The sequence below is a fragment of the Etheostoma cragini genome, chromosome 9, assembly GCF_013103735.1.
Source record: "Etheostoma cragini isolate CJK2018 chromosome 9, CSU_Ecrag_1.0, whole genome shotgun sequence".
NCBI classification, from domain to species: Eukaryota; Metazoa; Chordata; class Actinopteri; order Perciformes; family Percidae; genus Etheostoma; species Etheostoma cragini.
The window spans coordinates 1,129,551-1,129,836 of record NC_048415.1 but is presented as its reverse complement, the minus strand read 5'-3'; positions in this window follow the sequence as shown (position 1 = coordinate 1,129,836).

Sequence of the window (286 nt, the reverse complement as noted above, 5' to 3'; positions counted from 1 at the left end):
CACACACACACACACACACACACACACACACACACACACACAAAAACAGTGGCTTAGTATTAAAAGAAGGACAAAAGGCTTGCTTTCACACTAACTGTAGGGGGAGTTTGGATCATGTTTTCTTTGCAGGAACACAGTTTTTTGTAGTTGTTGTTTTTTTTTTGCCAATGTGTACAAGGCAATGTCCCGGATCAGAACCAGAGACCAAAGTCGGTGTGGAGAGGGGGGGCAAAGAGTCAGTGTGCGTGCGTGCGTGTTGTTTTTCCTCTTTCTTTTTGTGAATGGA